Source organism: Formica exsecta, unplaced genomic scaffold (genome assembly GCF_003651465.1).
Source record: "Formica exsecta isolate Colony F162 unplaced genomic scaffold, ASM365146v1 scaffold228, whole genome shotgun sequence".
Classification (NCBI taxonomy): Eukaryota; Metazoa; Arthropoda; class Insecta; order Hymenoptera; family Formicidae; genus Formica; species Formica exsecta.
The window spans coordinates 199,327-207,439 of record NW_021849573.1 but is presented as its reverse complement, the minus strand read 5'-3'; positions in this window follow the sequence as shown (position 1 = coordinate 207,439).

The window sequence follows — 8,113 nt, the reverse complement described above, 5'->3', positions numbered from 1 at the left end:
CTCCCCCAGCCTCCTCCCTGCCTCTGTCCACCCCACCAACCATTTGGCTTCCCATCGAGCTCTCTCACCCCGGTCTCTCACCCTTGCACCCCTTTGCTCCATCCACGTACTCTCTTTCGATAAATTTATTCATATTCCGCTCGAAATCCGTCAGCCTTAAGTCGGTCACGTTACGTTGCGCACTGTGCACTCAAGTTAACTGCAGTCAATTTTCTCAATGTGAGGATACGCTCTCGGATTCGGATTCGGAGTTTCACGAGATTGTGTTTTCGCGGTGTAAAAATATGGAATGACTGATTGTGTTTCGCAGCTTTTTCTGGGAATTCTGCTCCATGTATTTGCAACCGATTGTACGTACACAAATTGTACGCGTTACTCAATATCGTATATTTTTTTGCGCGATATGATCGTTTTAGATGCTCGATCAACGTGTAGTATGCAAAGATGTATACTTGTCTCTATTCTTCGCAAATTTTTGTGCGTGTGTGTGTGTGTGTGTATTTTTTTTCTGTACGATTATCGATTCGAGAACCCAATATATTCAACCTTGATACGAAACCTACAAATGCACGTGCTCGTAATCTTCTTCGAGGTAGTAAGTTTTCCTTTTTAATTAAAGGTGCTTTCTATTCATGCCGCAGACCGCCACGCCCGCCGCAAAAGTTACGGTACGTTATTTCGTACTTCACGAAAAACGTTATTCGCGCAAAGCGGTCTGCAGATAGTTTCGGCGGCGGGCCGAACTGCTCCATCGATTTTAGATAATTACCTTATACATACTAAACATTGCGTATACAGGGTGATTCACTTAAATTGCTCATCCGTATTAACTTTCTTCCTAAAGACTTTAGGCAAAAATCGTTAAGGGGAAAATCGTTCAAGGAAACTATGCGATAAGAATGTTAAGTTTTCACTCATCGCCCGATATATCTTGAAAATATAGTCGAAAAGTAATTTATTTCTCTCGATGACTTTTTAGGCAAATCATTCTATATATGATGCGGTCAAATTTCCACGACAAATTTAAACTTGAATGCAAGAATTAAATTTCTTCATTACTTCTCGAAAGCCCGTGTTTGGCGTCGATTAAAAGGATTGTCCATCACGGTGAAATACTTATTGATTGACTGCGACGCTTATATCGCAACCTGTGCTTTTTTCAGACTAAGCAAACGCGTCTATGCAAATACAATCTAATGCGTGAAGAGTGATATGTGTTTGTCCTTCATACAGCATTATCACCGCGACTCATATTACCTTATTTAAAATGTCAGTTCCAGTCAAAGTATAAGAGAGACATATGTTTATTAATTCTTATAAAATTATAAAATTATAACGTATAATTATTATATGATATTAAGTTTTTTATCTATACAAAGAGATACAGAGATATTATATTAATTGTTCGAAAATATTTCGCGTATTATTGGCCGAGACTATTTGAAAGATATTTAAAAGTAGATAAAAATATATATGACTAAAGCGTTTTAAGCGTTAAAAAGCATAGTTAAAATTATAATTTTTATAGCGTAACAAATTACTCTACAGAGACGACGAGGACACGAGGCGTCGAATAATGGAAAGCAGAGACTCTTGTCAGGTGGATCATTCATAAGCTTCGTAGGTGGGCACGATAAACGTCAACTTTAATTAATCACTCAACTGTATTACTTCCCATTTAAGAGCCGTACCTCTCATGCCGAGGAAGCGAGTCCGTTCCCCTTTTCGACTACTCGACGCGGCAATAGGCATTCGTAGACATTCACCGGATAAATCGTAAGCAGCGTACTTTGCTTGAGACATATATACAAAAGAGGAGCACGAAAGCAAAGCCACGGGCACCTTTACAGACAGGCTTCGTATAAACATGTCAGTCTAGCGAAGCTCGTCTTCGAGAAACCGGCCCGCGTTCATCCATCACTCGTCGGGCGTCCTCTCTCTTGGCCCTCCTAGACTACGGTATCCGCTTCTTACATACGGTTGCCCGTGTCCGCGAAAATTTTTATTACCAACATAAAAAACACCGAATGACGAGATCGAAATAACAGTACCATTAATGCGTTGTAAACTTTTGTATACTCACTTTTTCTTTCTAAAATTTTGAATTCGATGATAAAACGCGATGTAAAAATTATTAATCTCAAGTTTCATTTCAAAACACGTTAATAGAAATAAAAGTAATAATGATAATAGTCGTGAGATGCGAAAATAATAATAATATGTAATGCTAAGATTATATATATATATATATAATTTCGCGCGAATAATGCATAAAATTCGACGAATTACATATTCGTATAGGGCACACGCGGCGATCATGTGCGTGCGGCGTCCTTTTTCCCTAAATTTTTTTTTTTTAAACGAGCGACAGCTTGCGCAACACAGCGCGCCGATTTCCACGTACCGCTTCATACGCGATTGAAGGGCGTATTCGGCAAAATTCGGGGAAATATATGAACCGGGCACGTATTTCATCCCCCACCGCCTTCGATCGTAACTCGAGCAACGAATGACTTTTTCTCTTCTCTCTCGCAGAAGCTCGACGGCGAACGAAACCGTGCCGAAAAAAGATGATAGAAGAAAGCGGCGTGGAAAACGAAGCGTGAAGGAATAAAAAAGGAGCAACAGATCCGGCAACGTGGAAAGCAAAGAATACATAAATGGCGGCATGCAAGGTGTGTACCTGGCTCAAGTTCCTTGGTTGCGGAGAGCGACGTAGGAAAATGAAGAGGAAGAAGGACGACGGAGAGAGAGCGAGAAAGAGTGAGGGAGACGCGAGAGGGATAAGGAGCCTTTTCGTGACGTATGGCGTGTCGTCATGGAGCGTCACTTAGAGTGGCGGATGAGAAAGTATCTCGTAAGCTAGAAAAAGAGGAAGAGAACGGGAGAAAGAGAGAGAGAAGAAGAAGGAGATAAAGTGAGCGAGAGAGAAGGAGATGTCGACATGTCAGGATTCTAAGGCCGCCGGGACCTGTCTGCGCCGGTGACGCCGCATTGTTGCCAGGGAAATCAGACGAAAAGACGCGATAACTAACCGCATAATAAATGAAGTGTTCACGGGGGTGTGCATCGCGCCTGGTATGCTGATATCGGGGGATAATCGTCCCTTTCCGTCTTCTTCCTCGCAGTTATCCTCGCGGCAACTTACATCACAATGAAAATATCCCGGGATGGTGCGATCAGAATATTTTTCAGAATATTTATCAAAATATTTTCCATCGCACATGCATGTATGTCAACGTGTAACATTCTAATCTTTTCGGTCTTGTTACAAAAAAAAAATATACGAATCAATTACAGATACAAAGAAAAGTATTGTAGATATAATAGCGATAGATGTAAGAATTAAATTTTCCACAGACAATTAGAGTCAAGTTGTGATAATTTTTTGTTCTCAATTGACTAAATATTATTTATTCTACGCTTGATATTTTCCGAAAGAAAGTTTATCTTACTCGATGTATGTGTATGTGGTGCATTATTTGATACATGCCATTTCGCAGAACATCGCCTCATCATCATCATCAGCTCTGGGCAAACACGCCACCCATCTGATGAGGCGCATCGACTGTTAATTCACTGATAAGAAACACTCGGAGACTCCTCGCCACCCCATCGCCATCGTCGGCTCAATACTTATTGGTTCGTATCTTGGTCGGCGCGCGAAATCTGATATCTGCGGAAGCCAGAATTACTACCGTCTCTTACCACTCCTCATTATTGAACGCGGAGCAAGTGACGTAATCTGCTACTGAATACGGAGACTTGTATTGTTTCCAGATTAGCGTTGCTAGAATAAATAAACGCCTTATCTGAAGGGATTAGATGTTTGCCCAATGGGATAAAACTTGTCGATTTATATTAAGATGATTCTGCAAATAATTTGTTACATATCGCAATAAATAACTTAATACCATCATATATCGAAATTAAACATCTGAACATCGTTCGTAATAAAAAGAATATCACTGTACAAATATATAGTGATATATATCCAAATGCGACAAATATACCTGCATAATTTGCCGCTATAGAAAAATAAGTATTGTTCGAGCACCTCATAACTTCAAAGTGCGCGTTCTATTTTTCTATCAAGACTGCAATAAATTTTAAATGCGATACGATATAATACTGGAAATGCTGAAAGGAGAGAGCGTAAACGAGGGAAGAGACAGACTGATGGGTAATGTTTGACTAATATTATCAATTGATCTATCGAAGTCGACTGGATAAAGATAAAAGTCTGAATCTGAGCTTTAATGAAAATTTTATAATTTAGGATAAGTATTAGAGTCAAGAAATAAAAAAAAATGAGGTTTTTGGGAAAAAGATATCTGCATTATATAATAAAAATTATTATATTTTCCTAAATAATGTATCGAGATAAAATGCTGCTAAAAATAAGATTAAATTTAAGATAATTTAAAAAATTCAGAGAATTCTATAATATTTTAATATACATATAATATACAAATGTATCTCACACATGTATATCACACATATATTTTTGTTTGATTAAACCACATTATAAATTTTTAATAAATAATATTATAAAGAAGAAGCAAAAAGAAATATAACTGGACACAATCTCAAGATCAAAATAAGATTTTACGAGGCTGGGGAGAGAAGAATCACAAGAGGATGGTGGAAGGGTGAAGGCGGGTGTAAAAATGAAGAGGCTGTCGGTAAGATGCGAAGGTAGGTGAGACGAGAGTGTAGCAGAGGAGAGAGGGGAGGTAAAGGTACCTCGATGGGGGGTAAGGACGATAAGACGCCGTGAGTAATGAGCAATGCCGCGAGTGATATCAGCGTGCGAGAACGAGATACTTCTCGCTGCTTTAAAAAGGGATAGACGAGGAGCGCGAAAGAGAAAGAGAGAGAGAGAGAGAGAGAGCCCTACAAATCAAGTTTTATACCGAGAAAAAAAAGTTCATTATTGGTTCGCCGTAAAAAGCTGCGGCTGAAGATTCTGTCGTGGGGTAGAGGGACCCTTTCGGGTTCGGCACGAAAGGGTGGAGGAGGAAGACTTCCGCAGGGTAAGGTCGAATATGAAGTAAATGCGCCGAACGCGAGGAACGCCTTAAGCATTCTCATCAATTTCTCTCATCGCCTCTGATAACGGATGTCGCGAGTAGTACTACGTTGATACCCGTCAAACAGTGTCTTTGGCGATACGACAACATTTCTAGCGGTGTATTTCTCTAAACGATATCTCTCTACTCAAAGAAATCAAATCATTATTAAAAATTAATTTGTTAATAGCGTGTTTTCCTTTTTTTTCGTTAAACAAGTGAATCCGCTTGATAACGAAATCTGTCTCATTTACATGAAAGTTCTATTTAAATTTAGAAGAATTTGATTAACTACGTTGATACCCGTCAAACAGTGTCTTTGGCGATACGACAACATTTCTAGCGGTGTATTTCTCTAAACGATATCTCTCTACTCAAAGAAATCAAATCATTATTAAAAATTTTTGAAGAATTTATTTGTTAATAGTGTGTTTTCCTTTTTTTTTCGTTAAACAAGTGAATCCGCTTGATAACAAAATCTGTCTCATTTACATGAAAGTTCTATTTAAATTTAGAAGAATTTGATTAAAATGCGTTTTGAGAGATCGTTGATATCTCTATCACTTTTATTGAATAAAAGAAAATTTAAAAAAAATTGATCTGCCCGTTAATTCAATAAATTGCGTAGATTATAATTGCTGATAGGGAGCAACCGCGCTTAAAAATGCTCCATCGTCATCCATCGCGTCGACTCCCTCCCGAACGCGTGCTGCAGCCTCTGTAAATCCAAGCGGTGTCGTTTCCACATCCTGTTTCACTGTTTTTCACCAAATAATTTCAGCTTCATTCTTCATTTAGCTTGGCACAAACTGCCGCAAACAACCGGCCCTCCCCCGCGCGCGGGAAACGAAGGCTCGCCCAAGTCGCCCGCGCCGCACAGCTGCATTTATATTAAAATACTAAGAAAAACTTCCACCCGACCACCCCGACCCATCCCGTCGGGGCCCGTCCCACCGTCGGTAGAATCGTTAATTTTCTGCTTCCATTCGCTTCCCGTAAATCCCCGCTACCCCCGCCGCAGAGAAAATAATACGCGGAGGAAACGTTGACCATTATTTTCAGAGTTCACAACGCGTTCATTAAAATTATGATTTGAATCCGTGACATAGTGCCTCATAAGAGGCGGAAGTGGCGGCAGAGTCGCGAGCACAGTTGAAGGGTCTGATTAAAAATGTTTGAAATGTAATACCTTCACGATTATTTGATAATTGCACTACAGTTAGTCACGCGATAGGTTCCTGCATACATTGACGCATCTTCGGATATCAATTGCTACGGTAATTATAAATATAATTATAAATAATTATAAATATCGTGATTATTATGGTAAGCTCAATCCGATATTGATAAATAATTATGATTTATATATTGACAGATTGCAATAAAAATAATTCGGTTTTTTCTGTTATTTATTCATATAATAATTTAAAAAATAATTACATACGATTTTTTTTTCTTTTCTATCGATAGATAATAATCGAAAGTTATAAATTGTGCTATCAGATAAGATATGAAGATTAAAGAAGAAGCTCCGTAAAACAATAGCGAAAAATATTTAAAAACGTTTGTTATCCATCCGATAAATTAAATGAATAGATTTCTGCAAAAGGGATATAGCGAAAAGTTTACTTTCAGTGTCTTTTGTGCGCTTGCCTTTCCTTCATTTCTTTCGTAAAAAGATTGCGATTGTTTCTGCGATCATCATGCGCGGTGAAACGGAGTTTTCGTGAGATCCAAGCGGATGGATCATTAAGGAACGTGCCCTATACGTACAAGTTTTCCTAGCGGACGAACGGATAAAAAAAAACATTCTATTTTTTTGCCATACCGTTATATAAGAACTTATACATTTTGCGCTTCCCATGTGTATAGATGTTTATTATATACGTATTTACCGATTAATATATATGAACCATTTTATGGCGATATAAATTTAAATAATATTTTATGTAAGAATGTTATGTGCAAAATTCAACGGGTATCTCGACAATTACACTGTTCATTTTTATATTTTTCTTTTTCTTATTATTATTATTACCGTTCTATTAAAAGTTCAGTTATTAAAGTCAGACGTATCCTATTACCCGGCTATTTCCGCGACGCTCCGTACAATCGGGGCGGTAAACCGACAACTTGGGGAGAGGGTAGCACGCTACATTATGTTCCATTATCTCACGTTCACTTTTTCACAGAAACGCGTCGGAACGCATAAAGCTAGAACGCACACAGTGTCGCGCAATCTCAAATTAAAAGTTGTCTTTTACATGCATATCAAGCCAACCGTAATCTCTCTCTTTCGCCTCTACCTCTCCTCTCCTAGCCATCCTCGGATCCTCTTCACCCGATCCGGATGGACACTCGTGTTATTCTGATTGTGATCCGCCTACACACATTGCCCAGGAACCTACCCATCTATCGCCGTGGTTAACCAACGGCAAAAGACGCGACAAAGAAGTGACGAAGAAAACGCGTCTTTAACAAGACAACAAGACGTGATAAATGATCCGCATGAGGGACATCTCGAGTCTGCAAATCCGATTCGGGAGTTTAGAAAGGAAAAAAAAAGATCACAACGTGCGGTTTCATCGTGCTCGTTTCTCGTTGAATATGCCGAAAGAGATTTTGTTTCGTCACGCATTAATCGTTTCTATTATCGGTTTGAATTAAACTGATTGTTACAACGCTTTGTTGAAAAATTGTTTGAAAAGACGATTAGTAAAGGGAAACACGGAGTAATTTATAATTTCTTGCAAAAATATGAAAGAATTTTGATTTAACCGCGCTATCGCATCTTAAAAGCCGCCAAGCAAAACGTTAAACTACGCCAATTTAAGCAAGCACAGCCGCTAGTAGTATGTAAGTAGTTAACGTAATTACAAGGTATGTGCACATGAGGCTGGCGAACGCGCAAGACTCGCGCGAAGGGAAGAGTGATGATGCTACATGCCTGTTGCTCGCTTCTCCGAGAGAGAGAGAGAGATCTCACCGACGCATGGTTACTCTAAGCTAGGGAAAAAACCTGGAACCACGTACACACGGGA